The sequence below is a fragment of the Pleurodeles waltl genome, chromosome 6 (assembly GCF_031143425.1).
Source record: "Pleurodeles waltl isolate 20211129_DDA chromosome 6, aPleWal1.hap1.20221129, whole genome shotgun sequence".
Taxonomy (NCBI): Eukaryota; Metazoa; Chordata; class Amphibia; order Caudata; family Salamandridae; genus Pleurodeles; species Pleurodeles waltl.
Genome location: NC_090445.1, coordinates 1400125989 through 1400151055, shown reverse-complemented (window position 1 = coordinate 1400151055; position 25067 = coordinate 1400125989). Strand labels below are relative to the sequence as shown.

Here is a 25067-nt window from a genome sequence, read left to right as displayed (position 1 = left end):
ACACAAGACAGCCACAAAGGAGAAATGAAGTAGAAGGGTCATCCAAACATATTAAGAGTGTTCAAACAGTCATAGTGTAATAAGGATGTTAAAATGGCCTGAATTATGGTCATAATTGTAATAAGGATAGATTATTAAACATATAAAATTATCATATAAACCTTTAACAGAAATACACTTTTGGCATTAGATTGTAATGCTCAAAACAGCCCTTAGAGGACCCCATGACAAAAATATCATTTGTAAGAAACATGGTCATGTAACCATATTGTTAGCCCCTAGAAGGGATAACCCCATGAAAACAAACCAGATCAGGAGTAAATAATGCATTGTAACCATATTCTTAGTCCCTAGATGGCATTTGTAGTTCTGTCAGGCCTACTGCAATGATATTGCAAATAAGGCCTTTAAAACAAACATTGTAGCCATGAGAACGCTTAAAAGACACTGAATGGTGGGAGGAGTTATTATTTTGGGTTCCCCACTAAACAAGTGTGAGGACCCAGAGATAATGTAGACAGAAAGAGAATCTTGAAGGTAGTCCCATTGTCCTAGGACCACCACAGGCTGAGTTATGAACAAAAATGTTTTGTAAAAGTAATGTCATGCAAAGCATTATGGACGCATTTTTGTGCTACAAATATTATAAAATGTTGACTGTAATGCCCTGAATAGCTCTAGAGAACATCACGATAAAAATAGAATTCAGAGAAAAAATGGTCATGTAACTATACAATCAGCTCTTAGAAAGCATACCCATGTAAAAAACAAGAACGGGAAAAAGTAATACAAATTAACCATATAGTTAGCCCCTAGAACATTATATATTTTTAAAACTAGCATAACTATTGCAATGATATTACAAACAAAGCCCGTTGAACATAATTTCTCTCAGCTGTAAAATAAAAGCTCCAGACATAGAAAAGTTTAAAACGATAATGCATGGTGGTAGGGGTTATTATTTTGGAGACCCCACTAACATAGTGTGTGGACCCAGAGATGATGTAGACAGAAAGAATACATTGTGGTCAATGTTTTGAAGGTGGCCCCATTGTTCTAGGACCACCACAGCTGAGTAATGAGCAAAAAGGTTTTGTAAAAGTAATGCCCTGCAAAGAATTATGGGACAAGTTTCCATGCCATGAATATTTTAATATGTTGAAATTACTGTAATGCTTAGAACGCCCCCTACAGAACACCACAAAAACTACATAGTTAGTCTCTAGAGTGCATAACCACACAAAGCACAAATTACAATAAATAATGTAGTGTTATGACAATTTTAGCACCTTGAGAACATAGTACATTACATATGTTCAGAAGTAAAAAGTCTATAACAATGATATTACAAACAAAACCCTTAAAAATCAAACAAATCTCAGCTATAAAATAAAAATTCCAACAACTACACAGTTTAAACAGAAACTCCATGGTGGGTGGAGTTATTTTTTTTGGGGTCCCCACTAGCCTAGTGTGGGGACCGAACAATGATATAGACAGAAAGAGCATACTGTTGTGAACATTTTGGGGAGTGGTCCAATTGTCCTAGGACCACCACAGGCTGAGTTATGAGCAAAAATGTTTTATAAAAGTAATGCCCCGCAATGCATTATGGGTTGAGTTTTCCTGAGCGCAGTGAATATTGTAGTACCAGCTCTCCTGCTGTGCAGGGGGAGCTCCTTTCACTTTGAAGATTTCTGTTTTACATAAAGCATTCACCAATTTCAAGTGTTTTAACGGGAGAGCCACAAGAAATGAATTTGATTAGGTAACTGTGAACAATGTGACCAGCTCTTCAATGCCACAATCGAGTTCTCGCTGTTGTGCCTGTTCGCGCTATGGCTGCAATTCAGTGCGAAGTGGACAGACAAAAGAAATAGTTTGCCCACGCTGAAGTATATCAGCAATTGTGCAATAATCCATGTAACAGGGGCAGTCTGCTAGGTGTGACAAAAACAGCCCCAAGGCAGGACAAATGTAAAGCTCTGACCAATGACATCAAGTGATTTTCTGAAAGGCAAACGCAGGAATGAATTAAAGTGATGGGCATGACATGGGCGTGGTTAAAAGTCTACAATACTTACAACAGGTCCAAGCACTTGTGCTCTGGACCTAAAAAGGAGGAAGAGGATAGAGGACCGGGAGATTACACGGGGAAGGGCAAGATATAGATAGAAGACAAGATTGGGGAAGGGGAGAGAGGGGAAGACAAAGAGGAGAGTGTGACGAATAGCATGGAGAGGAGAAGACAAAGAAAAGAAGGGAGGATGGAGATAAAGATAAGAGGCAAAAAATAGGGGCAGTGGGGAGGGAGGGGGAGAGTGAAAGTGCTGAAGAGATAAGAGGGCTAGAGAAAGGAAAGAAAAACGAAGGAAGTAGGATGAGGGGCTCGAAGACCTGTAAAAAGGAACATAGTTGCAGGGGTGTCCATATCCATGGTGCAGCGTATGCACTTGCGCCTAGGTCACGGGCTGTGAGGGGCCCTTCGCACCTCAGTTATGCATGTGTTTCACTACCTAACTGTGGGCTAAGGGGTCAATTTTCCATACTTATATTAGGGAGCAGCCAGTGCTTAATTTGGAAAATAATGAGTACCGTTGCCAAATGAGCTGCACAGAAACCCCAACCAGTGCTAATAAATGTTAGCATGCCAAGTACCCAGTTTGCTAGTCCTGAATCCACCTCAGGCCTCTTTAATGCACTGCCAGACAATGCCTGTCACTTTATCCCAGTCCTTAATGTCTCTGTTTTTTTGTTTTATGGCCTTTTTCTAGTCTTTCTTTGCCTCCTTTTTTTTTGTTTGTGTTTTTCCCTCTATTGCACTCGGGAAATATCTGAGGAAAAAATAAGTGCCAGATCCCCAAAAAGAGTGCCGACGGCCCCCATCGGCAACCACCGGCTCAACTTCAGTAGTGGGACCAGCCTATCCTAGTTAAGTCACTGCTCTAGAATTTCTGCCTTTTGGTGAACTTACCTCTGTTCCCTCATAAGATGCCTTTGGCTAGTTTCTCTTTCCAGCATTCATCCACCCATTTGTCACATAGCCTGACTGCACTTTTTATTGCATACACTGCAGGAGACAATCTTGCCCTGTCTTCTTGGCTGCGTGGACTTGCCCGTCTGTTCTGGGTACGTGCAGAATTTGCTTCCAGGTTTTTCTTTCGGACTTCCCAACTCTATTACCGGTAGACTCTGAGAACCAAAGCTCGCCTGTAGATATTGCTCCTACCTTGGCACTCATTGGTCTACCCAGGTGTGCTACTGTGTTTTGTTTCAGACGATTATTTCAGATACTGATAAGATTTCATAGTTTTTAGCTGTTTCTTTTTAAGACAGAAACTACGGTCCTGAAATATGAAAAGTTAGCGCCGCCTTAGCGTCATTTTTTTTTTTACTCAAAAGCGGCGCAAACTTACAAGGTTTGCGCAGCTTTTGAGTAAAAAAAATGACACTAAGGCGGCGCTAACTTTTCATAAATCAGGCCCAACAACATTCTTTTGTTACCCTGTCTGGACATGACCATCGCCTTAGATCAGATTTCGTTGATGATCGATTGGTTTTGTAGGCAATAATGTGCATCTGTTGCCAGAAGTGCTCTTTAGTGTGTTTCGAGTTGTCGCTGTAAGCACAGTCATCTGAGCAGTGGTGCAGCTATCAATAGTGCAGCAGGTGTAGCGGCACCGGGTCACAGGGGTGTGAGGCGCCCACTGCACCCAAATCATAACTGTTTTTTTAACTAGCAAAGAAGGAATTTGAGGGCCATTTACTTTACTTGCATTAGGGTGCATAGCACCCTTACTACGTCACTGAATCTGCGTGCATCAGTAACAGGTAAAAGCATCTTCTTCCCTTTTTTAAATACATCTTCCGTTATATCACACATGGGACCAGATATATGAATATCTGATTACACAATACTGGTCACCAACTGTAACCAGTATTTTTACGACCAGTAAATATTTTTCAGAAGCGACCTATGTGCTATTAGAATTGTGATTCACTACAATTTGAGGAATCTACAGGGCTGGTGGCCGGGTGAAGGTAGCAGAATAACATGTCTGTGATTGATTTTTAATACACAAACTTTTGTTTTTTAAAATACAGCTAATTTGCCTTGATGGAAACAGGACTTTCCTTTCTGTCTTTTTTTCCCCATTAACAAAGGGTAAGGGTTCCCAAAAGGACCCTTCCCTTTTGCAAATGCATTACCATCCCAGCGTGACTGTAAAAAAATCAATGTTTTGTGACCGAATTTGGTCATTAAACAGTAATCCATAAGTTACTGGTTGATATATGAAAGGGGCGTCTACAACACGTCCCTTCCAGTTACAAAGTCAGTACCCATTTAAACCCATTTTCAGTTCAGAAAAAGTTTTCAGACTCCTAAATGGGACTAGTACATAAGAAAATCATTTTCACCATCGGACTAAATTGGAGCATTTGCAACCATTGAAAATGCTTTGTAGATCTGGCCCATTGTCTCATAAATATCACTCATTCAAAGTTTGTTACTTTCTAGATATTTCCTGTTTATAAGAACACAGACAGTGACATGAAGAGAAGTATTCTGCTGGGACCATTAACAATGTTTATCAAGCCCAATGTATTTCAATGGAATGTTTGAGCTGAGTGGGTCTCTCATTCCAGAATCTACAGGCTGAAAATAACTGCAGTGGGCGAGGCCGCAGCAGCCAATGAGAGCACACAGTCAATGAGGGGAAATGTTTACTGGGAGCCTAAAGAATGAGCGAGTTGGTATAGAGTGCTGAAAGGGGTCACAGAGTGGGTTGGGAAACTTCCTCAGTTGCTTCTTCACTCACTCTACGTCACTTTCTAACTTGTTGCTTCTCTTCCCCACCCCGCCCTCTGTGTTGCTTTTCTGCCTGTGTTGCATCCCCCTCCCATTCCCACTGTGTTGCTATGGCTACCAGTGATTCAAATAAAATAAAATGCTTTCACACTACTTAGTTGCTTTTATTTACTAATCCACCAACTCGGGCATGCTGTGCATCATTGCTAAAAACCAGTGGCAAACCCCAAAGTCAAAAAGGTGAAAATCAATTGGCTTTGCCATTGCGTATTTCCTGTGTTGCTGCCTGACTCAGGGCTGCATTCAATAGCTGTGGTGATGAGTGTCAAGAGGGTACTAGGATAAGTAGGAAGTGGACACCTAGCAAAAGTTGCTTTATTTGCTACGAGCCCTATATCCCTCCCCAGGCACGATTTTAGGTACGTAGGTGTAGGAAAGTAGACGCTAACTTAATATGACGGTCACCACCAGCCAGAGTTGTGGCAAAGTAAAGGTTCTGCAGGAGGAGCTTTTCCCTTTAGCTTCCGTGTAGTGACATTTCTAGAACTGGCTGAAAGGCTAACCAGCAATGAGAACAGCAGCAAGACAAGTAAGTTGGCTTTGGTTGTGTAATGGCATTTCATTCTGAAATCAGTTCTAATCCTGTTTGAAATGTTAAGAGCAAAAGAGACAATTGCTCCAAGTTGTTTAACAACTTTCAAGAGCTGAAAGCATTTTTATCAATTAAAAAATCGTTACCCGTCAAAATAAAAACAAGTTGGAGAAGATAATGGCACTAGTTGAGGTCAGTAATGCTGATCGCGCCTCGGTGGCATTAGCAAACTTGATTTTGAATTGCTGAATGACTATTCTATTTAAAAAATGAAATATGTTTTCATCAATAAACATGTAAAAGGGAACATCAAAGGTCAAGTAATTGCAAATGCATAAATGGGAAGTTTATGCAAAAGGTTATTTTCTATCAATGTAAACATTCTACAAGAAATTAATCTGCTCACTTTTTGTTGTAGGGTTCGCCATGGCCCAGAACAGCTTCCCTTCTAAAACAAAAACTCGCCTGTCTGCAGACACAGAGCATCCCACGGCGCAACCACCAACATTAAACACCAGCACAACTAGCCAAACAAATTTAGCACCTCAGGCAAATTCATCAGAGTTCGAGAGCATATTCAGTATCACTTCATACGTAAGCCTACCGACTTGGTCTGTCACATCTACAGTTGAGAGATCTACAGGACTGCGGCTGGAAACAAATACTGTACACTCTGCAGCTGTACTTCAGGGCTCAGACAAAAACTCACATTTAACCCAAGCTATAACTTTATTTCAATCTGCGACAAACCTGGGGATCCAAAGTACAACAGTTTCAAATGTCAATCGATTTCCGACATCCGCATTGTCTAACATGCCACAAACTCCTCAAATAGATCGGGAAACTACATCAAATAAAATATTTCCAGCATCTACCTCTAACTCTGATGCTAGTACACTATGAACTACAACTGCTTTCGAGAGCCCGAAAAGTGCCTCTGAAAGACCACCTACACCTTCATCAATGATTGACACAAAACCTTCAACATCAACAACTAGAGCAGCATTAGTGGAGCACACACCCATCCAAACAGTGAGCCGGGCAAATGAAAATATAGACACTTCTTCGAATTCTGTAATTTCGGTTCTGCCACCAGTTCGTCCATTAGGAAGCTCTCATTCAAAAGATCAGCCTAGTGCGACACCCAATGATCTGCCTACATTAGAACCAATGCTCTCAACAGAGAACGAATATTTAGGATCAGATTTCTCTTCCACACCATCTCCAAACATGGCAAGGGAACCAAAAACTTTAATGGATGACCTTCCACTGCAGTCATTCTCTAGTGATTCATCAGAAGAGATGGCATTTAAACAAGAAGTAGAACACAAGGATTATGAATATTCCACAAGTATAGATCCACTGAGAATATCTACAACTATTCTGGTAACCAAGCTTCCCATGTCATTTGTAAAATCTGTAACCTCACCTGTGTCATCATCTGATGTAGGCGAAGAAACCAGTTTGGTGACAACTTCAGAGCTAACCTCTGAATTTGACACATCCACCATCTCTTTCCCTACTGGTGCATCTGCTAGCATGACACCAAGAGCTACCACACTATCAGCCACTACTGTCCAAACCACACATAGTAAGCCAGAGACCAACCAGCCGGCTTCCTCTTTTGTACCCGGTAGTAGTAATATAGTTGATTCTACAAATGATATCAGCAGAAAGAAAATGTCCATGTCAACTGAAAGTCCTAACACTACAAAGATCTTGTCTCTGCATTTCTTTACCAGCCAATTAACCAGCCCAAATACTAATGAAATGCCTAAGTTCTCAAATGTAGGAAGCACACATTCTAGTGTGGCTAGCTCAGAAGCTACACTCAACAGAGAATCTTCGTCATCTCCTAAGTCTTTTTCAAAAAGCAGTTCTAGTCTTCCTCATATCACGAGGGATACAATTATGTTTTCTACATTAAGTCCAACCACCATGTTTCCTTCACTCCCAACAGAAGTTGCAACTTCATCTACAAATGAAGATAAAATGAGATCAGTGGCACCCACAGTGAAGCAATCATCTGAATTCAGTACATCTTCAAGTTATTTGGTGCCTGAGCCAACATTCTCAACGGAATATACTTTTACCACAGCCACTAGCATAAGGCCAGACAAGGCAACACAAGAGGGTGACTATGTCACATCATCTTTTGTGTCACGCAGTTCTGGCAGTAAAGGAACAATGCAAAACGTGCTTCCATCAACAAATGCAATCTCATCTAAAGCAAAGTCATCAGGAGTGTCTGAGTCACCAGAAACAATCTCGACTGAATCCCTTATTGCATCCTATTCTGTAAACAAATTTGAAGCTAGGCGGAAGACAAGTATCAATGAGCCAGAGTCATCTTTCCCAATAGCAGGATCAACATCTGCCTTCATACCCCCACCAAATTATGCTATATCGTCTTCTGATATGTTAAAAGACACCCATTCAGTGTCACAGTCACTGGAGAAATACACTAGGCTTAACTCACCCTCAGAAAATGAAGCTTCTGTTTCAGTGGCTTCGTTGGAATTCAATTGGAGTGCCTCTAATACCACAAATAGTGAAAGCCACAGTTCTAATGCTGTCCCATCAACAGCTATTGAGCCCATGAGAATGTCACAATCTCTGCCATCAGTCACCTCATTTTCATTTAGTACCAAGAGTAAAGAAACAACACAGTATGCACTCCCATCATCTACTAGCACCACATCACCTTTTCCGAGAGCCATGGAAAGAAATGTACTTGAATCACACCAAACTTTATACTCTACATCTTCTACTGAGGCCAGCAAATCAATTTCTTCAAAACTCATAAGCGTACTGGGAGATTCTTCTTCAACCGAGAGTTCATCCACAGCACTGGATTTCTCTTCAATGTCTACCTTGCAGGGTAAGACAGAAACGACTAATCATGAACCATCAGCTGTATTTTCAATGGCACCTACCCCTTCCATTGAGACCATGTTATCCACACAGACAAGTGGTATTTCAGAAGCTCCATCAGCAACCAAAAGCTCTGCTGCTCCAGCGACATCATCTTCCGCTATCCCTTCAACGATTCTTTCTGGCAGGACACAACAAATGCACTCAAGTGATAGCAACTTGGAATCAACATCTCCTTGGGAATACACAAGTTCCACTGTTTCCTCTACAGAAAGCATGAGTTCATCCTATATCAACTCCTCTCTTTCACCTGGCTTTGCAAGCAGCCTTAAATCAATGTCAGCAGATGCCACAAGCAAATTGCAAAATACACAAATGCCATGTGGTCTCTTTCTAAGTGGAAGCTTTTGTCAAAATGGTCAAAATGTTATCAGTGTTACTTTAGGTAAGGTAATCAGCAAATACATCAACATTGTATTGCCTCTTGTTCGCTTAATATGTAATCTACAGAGCTCTGTTAGATTGCCAATATTTTATGACCAGTGTAGTATAATGCAAGTTTTAACCAATGGTTCAGTAAATGTATAGGTTTCCAAAACATATTTGTTCCTTGAACCTTTTCCTTTCGGTGAATTTGGCTTGTTGGTAAGTGTCCTGCTTTGCAAGCAGCTTCTGCCAAATGCAGATCATAGTAGGATGAAACGTAGCACATACCAAAATCGTAGCAAAATCCACAGAAAGGGAATTGACTTATTACATTGCCTAGTCTCAGGTAGGTCCAACTTGAACACACCAGACTCCTTCATTCAAGTGGGCTTCACTGTGTTTGGTTTTAGTTTTCATAGGTTACACACAATCATGTTAGGCTGTTCTCTGCTACTTCTCTTGATGTCGCTGTTTGCCCTGCTAGCCTAGAGAGTAAGGCTTACATGTTAGAGCAGAGCAGCGGACATTTTCTAAACACTGCCACATATGGCTGAAATGAGGAATGAGAAACACACAATTTTGCAGCGGAACAGAGACATCGAGATTGCCCATTCCTGTGTCTGGCTGTGAATTTTGTAAAGTAAATGAGTCGCATTTATTTGGCTACCTAAATGAGCGGTACCAGGTGGATTGAAAGCACTGCTGGAAAATTCCTGCCCAATCCAGAGGTGTGCAAGGCCGTGTGCACTCAGAGAATTTTTGACTGATCATCTCTGGGTGACAATGAGCAATGTGTGAAGGCTGCGATTTTGTGTCACATTTAGACCATCTAAGGTAAAACCAAATACATACATTGCCCCCTCCTTCTGTCGCCTTTGCCTCCTAAGCAGTGAAGATCTTCTGTTCCTCAACTGCATGGCAAGAAAGATGAAGATGCATAGTAACTGTTTTAAAATGTACTTACTGACTTTAACACCTGGAGACAACAAGAGTTAAGGCGAGAAGAAAAGAAAAACAAGCATTTGCAATGCAACGGGTCTCGCATTTGCTCGAGTTAGAGTTATTAACCTTGTAAACTCCTAACCAGACGTTTCTTGCCACACAAATTGAAAGAAAAAAAACAAGCCTGCACTATGTAAAATGCAGCACAATCGTGCTGAAATTGAAAACCGAGCATGTTCGCACTATGTAAAACCCAGCGCGATCGCGCTGCCTGGAAAATAAGAAAGATAAAGTAGTTCGGAAACCATGCTGAAAACATTGAGCCTCTTATGTTTTCAGTAGTTAGCTGGTGCCCTCGAGGATGGCTAAACACCGGAAAAGGCATGATGTATGAATGCCTTTCACTAATGAAATCAAGTGGATTTTAAAAGGCAAGCTCACAAACCAATGAAAGTGACATGTGTGACATAGGCATGGTTAAAAGCCCAAAGGGAGATTACAACAGGGATGGAGCGCTTGTGCGCTCAACCCTTAAAAAACAAACGTTCTAGTATTGGGATTATGCTACTGTTAGCTAAAATCTGAAAACATCTATATTTTCAACTACATACATTCAAAACGTTTTGGAGCAGTTCTTGTCGTCATACTTCATAGGGCAGAGTTGAAGCCCTGTTAGGTGTGCATGTGTGCTTCATGAAAATAAAATAAAAATGAAATGGAGCAATATCATGATATACCCTAATTCCTCAATAAGTCTCGCCACCCAGCGATACCCCAACCCAGACACACTAACATGGGCAAGCCATTCCATGAACATTGAGTCGAGGTTTTGGAGCATAAATTGCATAGATACACTCTTTTCTTGTGTATTAGAGATAGGTATTGATTTACATTGCCTAACAGGTCAGTTTGGTCCTTAGGATGGCATGGAATCTGTTGAATATTTGACTGATTCAATAAAATTGGTCCAAACCAGTTTGTTAGGGCTAGCCTCTTTACCCTCTGCTCTGTCCTCCTAAGATCATTTTCAACCTGCCTTCTACATATGTTTGGTGTCTGTGTGAACTTCGAACCAATACCTAACAACCGCTTTACTACCACGAGGCCTAGAGATACGAATCTTGAGGATACGATATTCACACTTTCATTGAGTATGAGAACTCCTAGAGAAGATGTAGCTAGAGCTAGAGCTACCAACACAAAAGTGTGCACATTTTGAAGACTTATTGAATAAATTAACTGAAAGCATATTTCTCAAAGCAGTTTAGGATATTATCAAAAACAGTTGAGTGGAGAGCACTGTTCTTCTCACATTAAAGCTTTTTAACATGATCATATCTTTGAACCAGAACTTTAACTAGAAGTGTTTAAAGTTAACATTTGCATTTGCCTAGAATAATATAATGGGGATGGACAGAGACATCTGCATTAAAGACAATTCCAAAATAGCCGACGTGCCTGTCTCTGTTTCTTGAATCAAGGTAATTTAAACCCTTGCTATGGTTCAAAGTGTATCACAACAGTTGTGGGGATTGGGAGAGAGAACAGAACATATGAAGCTGAGTAATAGCTAGCACAAAACAGGCACAAAAACTCATTCTCCTCCCCATTATTATCAGGGATATCTAAATGTGTTGCAAAAACACTACCAGCACCAAGCACAAATATAATGTCCATTGCAGGGTTTTAGTAGCTGTCAATTTCATCTAAAAAAGGATTGTCCTTATAAAACTGATACAAGGTACTGCTTTCATTCAGATCTCAGACTTTATCAAAGAGAACATGCTACCACCTGACCAACAAAAAATGTGTGCCCCAGTAGGAGGAACGGAACCAGCATTTATCTCTATATGGGATGATCTGATATCCAGGTTATGTAAAAATGGTGTGGCTGCATTTCTACAACCTGATCTATCTGCAGTGTTTGACATCGTGCGTCACTACTTAATGGACTACAAGAAGTCAGCTGTGATAGAACCATTCTAAACCTAATTTCCTTCAACCTGAAGGGCAGATCAACTATGACCTGGATACCACCATTCAACTCAACATCTTACAAGATCAAAGCAGGAGAATCTCAAGGATAAATAATCTATTCCCTTCAATTTATATATTAGCCAAATTTTCAGAGCTTATTAAATCATTTGAACCAATATGTTGCAACTACGATGCTGATAGTCAGCTAATCCTAAACTCGGTAAACCAAAGGCTATTGATAGCTCAAAACTAGGTGAGTGGCCTGGAGCCACTGAACACAGCATGATAAGAAACCACCTCTGATTCAAGAGGCATTCTTACATGTGGAAAACGGAAACATAAATGAGCCACTGTCAATCTGGCTAGCTCAACAAGGGGTACCACACTGTCCACACATTTTTGTAGGAAACCCGAGAGTTATCACGGACTCACCCCTCTCTATGAAATCTATTGACAGAATTCACATTCCCTACGATGCATACACTAAACATTTCTTCCATCACCTAGGATTTCCAAACAATATCAATGAAACTACATCACTCATTATATTTCAACTTGGCTATGCAATCGACTAATTCATGGAGTCAATCTTAAAGCACATTCAGTGGATCCACACTACAGTGGGGACATAACTCTTACATGTGTACCTACACAACCACACAATACCTGTCTGTCCAGAGAGATGTGATTTTTGGCAATGAATAACATGAACATAGTTGAACTATGGGACACCAGCTTTATAACAGCATTATCATTATATTTCATGTGGATGATAGACAGCTTGATAATTTCTTAAACTTTCTTGTGCATAACATAATTAATAAGGTCAATAGTAGCTCATTACAACTAATTTCATGACATAAGAGAGGAGACGTTCCGCAGGTGATGCCCCAGGTAAGAAACAGTGCTACAGTTGTAGGTGGTGTATTCAAGTCAACAATTGTGTGAAGCACCGTAGCCCAAATAAATGACACCAATATATAACCAACTTATACAAAGAAGTGCATAATATAGTTGGTTAAGAGACTAACAAACTGCATGAAAACGTCTAACAAAGAGCTTGACCAGCTGTACATCAACCCATCACTAAATCACTTCTGTGCTCTTCAGGAGTAGAAATTGGGTTTAAGTGAACTCTTGTCTATTTTAAGCAAAAACTGGGTCTACTTCGGCTCAGATCCAAGCAGTGCATCCCACAACACCAGGTTTGCTTCCCACTCCAATATATTTGTGATTGGATTGCTTTTGTCATTGCTCAAATTGTAGATCTGTCAGCGGTAAACTCCATTGCCATTAATTCTTCATTTGGTTTATGTATGCAGGAAGTGAAATGCCAACAAAAACCATCAATGTGCTTCTAAGGCTGAATCAAAGTTATTTTGACCTTAATCTGGAAAACACTTCATCTTATGATTACAAGCAACTGGAACTTGCATCTTACAAGGTAGGAAGATCTGAAAATGCAAACCATGGCTATGTAACAATGTTTCCAATTCGCGAAAAAATCCAAAAGGAGTCCACGCTTAGGTGTGTCCACAACCCTTTATGAACACTTCATGTATATTTTCATGGGTCACTGATGCATGGACCTGTGAGCCTGATTTAGACTTTGGCAGATGGGACATTCATCACAAGCATAACAGACATCCTGTCTCCATATTACATGTGTATTATATCCTAATACAGTTGTAATAAGGTGGGAAGGATATCTGTCACGTTTTGATTGGAATACCTATCCAGCAAACTCTAAAGGAGGTCCAATGTTTTTTTAACTTGTATAATCAAAATATTTTCCCAAAAAGTTATTGAATAGCTGAGGTCCAAGATTACCATTATTTGTCTTAAATAAATCATTTTTGAATATTGATCAGCCACTCCTATGTAGACATTGTCACCAACAAGGCAAACTGTGCAGTATTTAATAGTAGGGCAAGTAGAAATGTAATGCTTACATGTCCTTACAGTGATTAGACCCCAAAGCCTATTTTTCAGTGTGATAGGCCTAGCTGTCCTTTGTAGAAAACAAGACTACCAATTAAAATCATAATACTGTGTCTAGGGAGTGTGACTAGCTAGAAAAATGACTTAACAACTATTTTTAATAATGATTACAAATATAATTGAATAATGAAATTGTATTTTTAATCAATATTAGGGAGGAGTACATTTTAGATAGTTTATGGAGTCCGTGGAGGCTAATTTGCATTTGCTTTCAATCATCTCCCAGCCAGGAATTAGCATTTGAATAGGTACGGAAAAGGTGTGAAATGCTTCTCAGGCGCAAACAATATGCTGACCTGAACTGGAAGAGATGACTCATCTGAACCTTACTGAATGTGCAGAGTGGGGGTAGTGAGCATCCTTTTTGATAATACAGTGTGCGGCCTGAGTGTCAAAGCCTGTCTCAGAGGTCTGCTGGGTTTACAAGTAAACGTTTGGGGTGAACTTGAAAAAGAGAGTATAGGATGCCAAGATAATTCTTCTGTATCCACCATCTAGTTGCTGAGGGACCTGCTTTGTCCCATCAGACATCTGTTTCTGAGTTCTACATTTAAACACTTGGGGTGTATGTAGTAGTAAAAAGGAAACCAGATGAAAAAAACATTTTTTGTGTATCTACTATCTGGTTTCTAGAAAACCCTACTTTTTCTACTAGAATTGTGTCTTTGGGTTTATTGGTGGCAGAGTGACTGCCTCAAACTGGTGTTTGGTGTTAAATGTGAAAAGATACTAGGATTACCACAGTACACTCCCCATAAATACTCCCAGCCCCAGAACCCATAATTTAGTGTAGTCACAGACTCTTGTCATTGTGAAAATGTCCAACGCATGCACAGGAGGGTCAGTAACTCTTACCCCATTGATTATGGCATTCCTTAGAGTCATTCCCACCCACTATCTCTCGCCAGGCGTAAATTTGACATCGCCAGTAACCTACTTCAAAACACTCCTGGGCCGGAACAAGAACAGAAGAGGTTTGGACTTGCTGTTTTTGACCTGAGGGAAGCCCTGAAGGACTGGAACTTGTCCCTCTTGTACCCAAACAAAAGAAGTAGACTCTGAGGGTCAGTTTGTTGACCCCCTCTACGGCCACTGGGATACAACAAGGAGCCTTTTCTGCAATAGCCCAGCTGACCAGTGGCAAGTGGTCCTGGACCCAGGTGCTCCCCCTGCATGACACCTCTTAAGTCTCTTCCACTGAAGTCCTGGGGGCTTTCGAAGTGGAGTGTTGGGGCTTAAAGGACTAAGCCTGATTTTTGTTGGTATGGTGAAATACTTCACTACTGCCATACCGGAGGTACTCCACTTGCCAAATTTAGAGATGTCCACCAGCGCAGTGAGCATCGCTTAACATTGACAGGAATCACTATCACAGTGGTTCCTGTCAATGTACTATAAGTTTAACGGACATCTCTGTCAACACGACTGTCCGTCAAACTTTTAACATGTTTTTTGGTTCTCAAAGCAGGAATTTGTTTTCGAAACAATTAACTAATGTCCCCAGCAGTTGTGTCCCATGCTGTGAGGGTAGTTTTGCAGTTTTCACTGTCATTTACCACAAGGTTTTACCCAGCGGTGCCGGAGACTGAAAATTAATAATTCGACTCCCCACTCTAAATCGAGTGAATGGTTAAATAGCCAAGTCTCTGATGGGCTTTAATCTATCAGGCCTTTGAAGGAGCATGTCAGCAATGGAGATGGATTAGTCAGCATCACTGACAAACTTAAGATCCATCCTTCTGTGAATCAGGTGGGCAGACCTTCAATTTGGCGGAGAGAATCCTTTGCCACTGTTGCGAGGAGAGTACCCTCTCTGCCAAACTCTAAATGAGCCCCTAAGTCAAAAGGTAAAATCTTTGACCAGGATGAACCTAGTTGGTGTCTCCAACCCTAGCTCCATCATGGTCAGCCTCAAATTGTGCTCAGGTCCTGGTCTAGCGGTACATTGACTAACATTGGCACTTGGTGCTTCTTGAAGCTTTTCCTATTTAAAACTTTAAAAATTCATATCTCTGGTTCCCCTTACTGGATTTGTGTCATTTTATGTAATTTTGTTTATTAAATTGTACCCTATTGTTTCCATTTGGTATGGGATTTGTATTGTTTTGCATTACAACTTTATTACTGTTTTGGTGTTGCATAAATACTTTACACATTCCCTACATTAAGCATGTCTGCTCTGTGCCATAGCTACCAGTGAGGCAGGGGTTGAGCTCAGGTTAATTGGGTGACGTTGATGGTTCACACTGAAGTTTTATGAGTATTCCTCGAGGTGAGTATTCCTCCTGCTCAATCGCCCCCCCTCAAATAATCCCACAATCCACTTTGCTCAGGTATGTAAAACAATATCGCCAGCGCCAGACGGCAGAATACAAATTTTCTTGATAGCAAAGAAACCATTTCACCTATTCACACTCTCCTTCACGGATCATCCTATGATGGTGTCAACCATGAACCAGTACCAAATGGAAAGAAAGAATAATATGGCTGAATTTGAAGTTGCTTCCACAGCCCCTGTTGGTAAACGAGCTGCATAGGAAGCAGCACTGTTTCCCAGTACCTGCTTTTCCAGCTTTTCAAGAGCCCAGGAATGATATAGAATAGCAAATTTCTGGGGAAACAGTGCAGCCCACAATCCTGGGGAAAGAGGGTGGTAAAACCAGTACAACATTAAACCGGCCACTCATACAGAAAGGGTGCTGTAGGTCCTATTGAAAACGAGGTAAATTGACCTTCAACACACTGGTTTGGTATTAAAAAACATTTATAATAGGGGTGCAGTAGGCCCCCTGCGCCCAGGGCTCTGGTGTCACTGCACATGCTACACCACTGATAGCTGCGCCCCAGAAACCAACCTTTAATGAATCACGCGGTCCATGAATTACTCACCCATCTGAGTGACCTCAGACCTCTTTTGGGTACAATGTGAGGACTAGACACTGGAAGTCCTTTGGTGCTTATAGGGGTCTGGGCATTGCTGCCTGCACACGTTCTTGGGCTTCAAGTTTCTGAACAATTGTGAGCCGGTATAAATGTCTCTGTCACATTCTGCAGGTCTTGACTTCCCAGGAAAGAAAGTAACAAGAAGGAAATGCGCACACCAACGGTGACGTTCATTGAACAGTAAACTGGAGTTAAGCCCAGCTCCATTGGCGTCTTGAGGCAATGACTGAGACACTTATTCGCCCCTAATACCTCCATATAAACCATCAGTGCTGATGCAGTGTTTACAACAATCCTATACCGCTGTATTTCTGGAAGGCGACAATATTATTACCAGATCTTTCACTATTTAGAAACTCCCCCTTCCAACTTCCATATTATAAAAGTTTTAATTATAAATGACGGATTACTTCTGTCTCTGATGATGTACCCGCCCTTTGCAGTAACAAAAGATCTGTTCTCTTATTAAAGGAGCTCTGTTTTCACTTCTTTTGTGGGCACTGAAGTGCTAGCCTGACACTGCCCAGACTAATAAAGATTTTGTGTCGGGATTGCGTAATTTTTTTACATAGCCCTATGCTAAAATCCAGATTGATACAGATAAAACATCACAAATAGTGATTCGTGTTGGTTTGTTGTAACCAAAAGTAACGTGCTGCTTTGTGTTACATGGCATCAAAGGGGGCATTCAATGGGTAGTGCATGAGCATTCCTCTACATTCAACTATGGATTTTGAGGCAAATCCTTATGTACATAGAATTGTATTCATAGATTTGTGCCACAAATCTTGAACCTCCCTGAGGCAGACATAATGAGAAATATTTTTATTTCTCCTCATTTGTAACTCTTTGCATGTGTGCCACATTTTGCAGCACACATACAAAGAGGAAATTGTGTTAAAGCATAGTTTTTGTGCATGAAGGGATCCCCTCTTGCACAATAACTATGCTGACCACAAAGTAGACACCCTTGCAAAATGGCACAAAGGTGTCGGCGTTGGCAACTGGCTGCCAGAAATGAGAGTTTCTCCACTGGAGTTGAAAGGGCACTTTTAATGAAGCCTTAAAAGAATTTCTCTGAACATAATTTTGACATTTTTTTATTACAGTTATACGATGTCTACCAAAAGGCTGCTCCAAAATATTACAGAGGGATGACCTTTCATGGACTCAGGTATTATAAAATGCTTCACAGTAGATGTTTAGGCTATAATCTTCATACTTTGTATAAAAAGTAACAGTGATCAGTGCTCTGGTGTGGAGGCCCGGCACTGATTAGAGGCTACATCTTAGGATACATTATTTGCTTCTAGCTGGTTCTTAAAACAGTCTGCTAGTGTTCAACATTTCACCAGTTATTTTAAATAAGAATTACCTACCGTGACAATGATATCTACCACAAATTTTGCACCATTGGCTTCTCATAGATGAACCACGGGAAGAAAGTAAAAAATGCAGACTTCAAATATATAGCCTGCAAAGATAAAGACTCAAAAATATAAACTACAAAAAATATTGCTAATACATTAATATATTTCTGCAGAAACGTCTGCAGCCACCTGATCCTACCAAAAATGCTATCCTATCAAACATTTGTTCCCAATATATACTTGGACTGAAATTACTATGAATTTAATAGTGATCTAAACCAGTCCTTGGTGGGAAGAACTTTCAGCTGGAGTCAGAAAATCCAATTAGGTACAAATTGGGTAGAGCGATATGCATGGTGAGCATTTTTTGACAGTCTCTGTTTTGCAGTATTTTTCCAAAAGAGACCAAACAAGATTGTCTTAGGGCAAATGCAATATAGATCTGCCATACTGAATATGATGATACATGTTTTGGCTTGTACCATGACACAATTGGATGGAAAATAATTTAAATTAAGAACACTAAGAGGCTGATTTAAGAGCCCCTAGCGCTATCATAACAACACATTAGTGTCGTTTCTTTTACACTAATGTGGTATTAAATTGCCAAAAACACTGCGCCATATTTACAAAGTGGCACAATGCATGCATTGCGCCACTCTGTAACCCTTTGGCCTACATTATGCCTGCTCGAGACATAATGTATGCAAAGGGGGCGTTCCCTCGTTGGGGGGAGGCGTGCCAAAAAATGGCACAAGGACATCTAAGAGATATCCTTGTGCCATTTATTTCAACACTTTTAATGCCTGCTCAGAGCAGGTGTTAAAAGGGGGCATTCCATTGAATTCAATGGGCCCCTATGTACTCTGCAGGAGTAGCGCCAAACTTTTGGTGCTACCCCTGCAGAGTAAATCAACAGCGTAAAAAATAATGACACTATTGCCCCCTACCCTGCGCCATGGTGTGCCATATTTTAAATACGGTGCACACATGGTGGCAATAGGGGGCATTAAGGGGCACAAGGAAAGTGGTGCTGCACTGGGTGCATCACCACTTTCCTTAAATCAGGTCTTACGGCCCTGATTTACAAAGGTAGACTTACATGGGCTCACTTACAGGACAGGCCTACCTTTTTGTGTGCGGAGTTCTCCGCCCTTTCTGCGGAGTCTCTGCACTCTAAAACTATTAAATTGCAATTTAGACAATACTGAAAAAGCACAAACCTACATAAACGTGCAAGTTTACCATTGTGAATCAGTCCCAGTGTATTCTGTGTGCACTGCTTTATGAACATGTTCACTATTGAGTAATATAATTCATGATACTTCAAGCACCAACTTTTTGTTATCTCAAGCACAGTGTTTAGTACCTATGACTTCCTCCATTCTCTAGCTACTCTTTGTTTCCCAACAGCCCAGGCAGTGTCCTCGTGAACACATCTGGCATCTATAATTACACAAATAGTCAAAGTGGAATTGAGTTTCTCAACAGCAACCTTGAAGCGGCAGTCAACAGCACCTTCCAAAGCACAGAGACCATGAAGAGCCTGTTGAAGCTATTCAACAGCAGTGTCGAGCTGTGGAGCACAAGATCCTACTCCTCCCCCATTCAAAGTAAGCTTTTCAAGAGAAGCCTATATGCGAAATGAAATACGTGCATCTATTGAATAACATTCATCACAATCGTGATTTGTTTTTAAGCTGTTTTATGACCAATAACTGTGATTTACTACAGAATGCTGATGTGGAGGTGAACAAGGAGGGACCTGGAACTGAGTAAGCTTCAGTGAACCCTTGCCCTTCCATCCAACACTTAGCTAGGCATGGGTGAGTGGTGCATAGTGTGCTGCCAGGAGCAAAGCACTAACAGCATACCATATAAACTCTGCAGCCGTCACTCTGCCATTAGTGTACATCCGCGGGCCCCCCCTGAAAGATTCACCCGACAGGTGGGAAGTCAGGATATAACATAAAAGCATAGAGAAGAATGGGGAGGGAATGGTCACTTTTCTCCCTTAGTATGGGACAGCCAGTCCTACTGTAATACAGTCTAAATTGCTGCTCTCTGTACCTACCACACACCACACACACCACCACAACCTCTAAATTACACCTGAGGGACAGTATCCTGACACAGGTAGAAGGCAAATGCTTTGGACGGTGGAGAATACTGGAGATGCCTGCCACTGATGTGGCTTGTGTCTACATTGCACGTCTGCCCATATATCATTACAAATCTTACATCCATAATCATGCTCATAAAATCACTGGCCAACTATGCTAACGCTTCTGATAATGCAATATGGTGGTCATTAAATTCAGGATACCGAAAGCATAGTTAAAAAACAAAAAGTATAGACACCAGCATGTAAGTATGGCAGCCACAGCATCTTGCCAGCTACTGGTAAAATCCCTTGATCAAAGTAGTGCAATGGCATTGCAACATCACAGCACTTTCTGAGGTCACTGACCACGAGCGCCTGAGGAAATCCCAGAGACTACTAGGGTGATAGTCTGGGGCGAGGATCAACCACTGTGCAATACTCTTTGGGCGGGCAGAGTGGGTGGTGGTGGTTTCATGATTTCTCAGGCATAATCCTTTAGGTACAGGCAATGTTCTTGGCAATCTGGGAGGGTTGAGAGGACTGCATCCCTTTATGTGCTTTACCACCTCCCCTATTCCATAGACCTACTGGATCAAGACTGAAATCTGCTAGAGGGCTTACCCCTTCCCCCAGTGCATACAATCAAGTTTCTTACATGGATGGGGAAGGAAAAAATATAACATGCACCTACAAATAGCTAGAAGAAAGCCTATCAAAACTCTGTAAAGTGAATTTACATATGTCCTAGCTACCTAACAGCACTCCCTTTTTCAATTATCCATCTACATGTCAAGTATGACTAGGCTCTGAGTTTTTCTAGTGGATCCACTGGCCTCAGCTTCCCACGTATGCTGGAGCACAAGGCACTGGATAATTACAGTGCCAAGGTGCTCTGCAATGGGGAACTAGGGGAACAAGAGAGGCAAGAGAACACCAGTACCACTGGAGGGCAATAATTTATTTACACAGACCAATTGTGTTATAACACACAGAGCATACCTGCTACCACTATGGTAAACATAAGTGGCATTCACCAAGAAAAGGCCTGGAAGGACTACCCCAGAATAACAACACCAGGGGCTGCACAAGGAAAGGTGGAGACAGTGTAAGGAAGAAGCATTGAAAGGGGCCACAAAAATCAAGTCCAGCCTAACACTGTGAGGGAATGGCAAAACAAAATTGGGGAGAGAATCAACTCCAGACACCATCACATGTGGAAAATGTGTGTACCAGGGAGGGTGGTGGGCTCCTCATCTGTGCACTGTGAAAGGGATTGAAGAATCCACAATGAACGTGCATGAACAGCAATGACGCAGCAGCACTATGACCGCCAACATCACAAACCTTAAGTCCTCCTCTGAGCCCCTCCCATTAACCCGCATAGTAAGGGCAGCATCCGTCCCTACACACTGAGATTGATCTGGGAGCGGGACTACTCCCAGACTAGATGCCAACTCACGTGGAAAAACCCCATGTTTGAAAAAACCCAATTTCTATACAACTTCCCACTGCACCAGGCTCTACAGCTCACTGTTCCATTTTATTAATGTTCCCTCCCTGAATGTATTTCCTAGTAACTCCTAATTCAAAATGTAACTTTCACTGTTCCTGCGTTCCTTTCCTGTCTGCCCACACCTGGCTGCCTACTAGTCTATCTTTCAATCATATATTTTTCTTTTGTTTTTTTTCAGTACACTGCTACCCCTAACCCTACCTTCTCTTTCCTTCTACATCAGTGGTCTCCAAACTTTTTAATGCCGAGTCCCCCCAGTTGAAAAATAAAAATCCTTGGACTCCCCTTCAGAATTTTTCACAATTTATTTTATAAGGATTGCCATGTTTAAATATGTCTAGGCCTATGGTGGTGGTTTTCTTTTTGCCAGAGTCTGGCGCCCCCCCCCTAGGATCACTTGGCGCCCCCCCAGGGGGGCCCGCCCCCCAGTTTGAAGACCTCTGCTCTACATTATCCCAATTTCTCCCATCCCACCGCCGAGAGTTCTTTCTGCCTCCCCTATCTGCTTCCTTTATTCTCTGACCATTCCTCACCTTCCATGTACCTTATCAAGCAGGTTCTGTTACCCAGCAATGGTAAGTCCATCCCATCCTGGCAAAACAGGCCCGGCCACATGAGTGTAATTTCAATGTGACTTACCAGCCTTATGCTGTGTGCTTGACAAAAGCCTGCTAATTCCCTATTTACTGCTTTGCGAGCTTTGTTAATAATGGAAAGCTCTTTGGCAATCTTCCACATCTTTCCAGGTTGTAGTAGTGTCCAAACAGTATCTGTCCTGTCCCACCTTTCCTGTGTCATCTTCAAATCATTTTTCATTGACTTAGTAGCCCAAGCCAGAGCTTCACTAGATCATTCTCCCCCAATTGAACTAACATAATGTAGGGCCATCGCCTTTGCCAGCTCAGTGCCTATAACATGGACCGGAATTGCCTCAAACGCAAATCGCCCAAGCCCTGCCAGAGCATAGACTCCTTGTCATTCTGAACCCCCAGCTGCTGACCATAGCAGTGGGTTTTGGCATGATCCAGGGCCTATCCGACAATGTAATGGCTGCATAACAACACCTTCTTTCTTCCTGTAACCTGCATTCTACCGAGGATGACAGAACACACAGTACCTGTTTATCTGTCACCATGTCCCCAGCCTCATGCACAAACAACCTACCCCATTTTTTTCCTTCTCGTTTTTCTGTCCCTCCCAAATGTGTTTACCCGAAAAAATCTCCCTGTTACTTAACCTCTTCATCGTCACCCAGCATCCATTCCTTTTCTGGTCTTCCTTTCTTCTTTTCACCTAAATCACCATCCTAACCTCTTCCCACCTGCCATCCTCCAGTTGCATTCCCTTGTAGAACTTTGCCACTACAAGGTCAAACACTCTGAATGCACCAAAGCATTTATTCAAAATATGCCTCTAAACAAGCCAGTATCCCAAGCAGATGTGCATTCAACTCTTGCCTGAACCATAATTTCTTGCAGTCCTCTCCCTGTGACAGCACCTGCTGTCTTCCATTCTCCCTTTCATCCTACTCCAACCATCCACTACACTTGTCATAAACGTTTTCCCATTTCTATCATCCCCTTCGAAGCATTTGCCATAAAATACTATACCTTTGGTCCACCAAAGTCATTAGGAAATGTATTACATATTTTCTTCTTTCCATCATGTCTTCCCAATCCCTTCCTCTCCTTTCTGCTGTACTTCAAACATATTCTGACTATGTGAAAGCAAACAAAACCAGGGCACTCCGAGTAATGAGTCCACAGTGAAGAAAAATACAGAATTATTTATTTCCTTATGATGAGAAACATAAACACATCAATGTTCAGAGACAGCCAACACGTGTTTCGTCCAGCAGGACTTTTTCAAGGCATACAGATGGCTGAAATTAGTATAGTATTAGAGAACCGAAATGCGGCGTGCGCGTAGTGTTTATTCTTTATTCACACCACGCGCACGCCGCATTTCGGTTCTCCCTGCCTCTCGGGACCGGGAGAGGTCAGGTGTTTGGGCTTATCAGAGCCCGTAACACACCATTCTTAAGACTTCGGATGTTTGATATATACAGTCCTCTCATCATATAGGACCCCGCTTCCTGCTCATTAAGAGACATCATTGGATATACTAATTTCAGCCATCTGTATGCCTTGAAAAGGTCCTGCTGGACGAAACACGTGTTGGCTGTCTCTGAACATTGATGTGTTTATGTTTCTTATCATAAGGAAATAAATAATTCTGTATTTTTCTTCACTGTGGACTCATTACTCGGAGTGCCCTGGTTTTGTTTGCTTTCATATTGTTTATACAGCACGGCACAGAGGAGGCATCTTTGTATCCTTCCTTGTTCTGTGCACTTTAATACCCGTGGTGGTTGGGTATTTATACCAGGCTGGCACCCTTCTCATGACTTTGCCTCTTCTACATGGACATTGTTGCTTCTGTTTCAGATGTGCGATCTGCAAGCATCAACCACTTTTCAATAGTATTCTGACTATGTGTTCGATCTGGCATCCTTAGGGTGGTCTCACCCCAGAGTTTTTGCCTGTACCTCCTGTTCTGTTGATGTATCTTTTTGTTGGACTTAGGACTCTGAGTACTTTATCACTGCTAATCAGTGCTAAAGTGCATGTGCCATCGCCCCTAAAACATGGTAACATTGGCGTATCCACAATTGGCATATTTAATTTATCTATAAGTCCCTTGTGGGATGGTATCCCATATACCGAGGGCCTGTAAATTACATGCTACTAGCAGACCTGCAACACTGATTGTGCCACCTACGTACGTAGCTGTCACAGTGTCCTTTCCTCGGGATCTGCACGTTGCTGAACAAAAGGCCCACCTCCCGGCATCACCAACTGAGAAAGCTATTATAGCACAGAGTTATGATGAAGCCAGGCGGGGGAAGGGAATTAGGGTAGGGAAATGCAGGGAGAGAGATCTGAAAAGAAAAGGTTGGAACAAATATGCATATACTCCTTCATAGCAGTATAAATCATCAATAGACTCTTGACTAGGGGCATCTCCTTGATATCAGATTGAGACCCCTTTTGAATTGAGGGCGAAGCCCCTTCTTTGAATCATGGGACAAGAAAAAACTACAACGTTAGAACCAAGAGATGGGAAGAGCTTTGACTATGATCATACTCTGAATATCAATCCTGTAACAATTATGCATTTATAACTTAAACGTTTGATCACAGCTTAGAAATTCTCAAAGACTTAAATATGCTTTTCACATATTATGCTTTCCAATAAAACCATGAAACTATAATTTGCTTATCTCCAAAAATGCTTTCACATTCACAACTATAGGCAGGAAAGTTTTACTCATTGAACTTGAAGCGCTTTGTTCCTTATGCCAGATAATGCCAGACATGTTTCATCAGAAGCGCTACGCTCGTTATGCTAAGGGGCGTCCTAAACATGTGGCCTGAATGACTTTGATTGTTGTGCCAAGGGCTTTTTACACATGTGGAATGAAGCGCTTTGATTGCCGCGCCAAGGGCGCTTTC

General features: G+C 41.6%; 1 long non-coding RNA gene across 1 annotated transcript in view; it reads right to left on the bottom strand.

Moving 5' to 3' along the window:
* Window positions 1-25067, bottom strand: part of LOC138300887 (uncharacterized) — a 403056-nt gene that overhangs the window by 233 nt on the left and 377756 nt on the right. The gene's annotated exons all lie outside the window — the stretch shown is intronic.